Source organism: Trematomus bernacchii, unplaced genomic scaffold (genome assembly GCF_902827165.1).
Source record: "Trematomus bernacchii unplaced genomic scaffold, fTreBer1.1, whole genome shotgun sequence".
NCBI classification, from domain to species: domain Eukaryota; kingdom Metazoa; phylum Chordata; class Actinopteri; order Perciformes; family Nototheniidae; genus Trematomus; species Trematomus bernacchii.
The window spans coordinates 1,326,572-1,326,897 of record NW_022987732.1 but is presented as its reverse complement, the minus strand read 5'-3'; positions in this window follow the sequence as shown (position 1 = coordinate 1,326,897).

Here is a 326-nt window from a genome sequence, read left to right as displayed (position 1 = left end):
GCTTGTGTACATAAAAACGGCAGGCAAAACCGTTTTAAATGTGTGTTTCCTGTATGGCGAATACAGCTGCTTTATTTATGTCTGTATGAAGTTGTTGTGAGTGTGGAGGGAGCAGCTACAGGTTAGCTTAGCCTAATCGATCAGTGCACTACGAAGCCAGTGCTAGACAGTGAACTGTCAACGGGGGAGCCCCGCCGGTCATTATCGGCCGATATTCACTCTTAATAGTTTGATCGGTGCTCTCTATAAAGGCCGATCAGGAGAGCTGGATCTGATCGATATGGACATAAACGCGAGTGAAGTTTTAGCGAGCTGCATGAGAAACT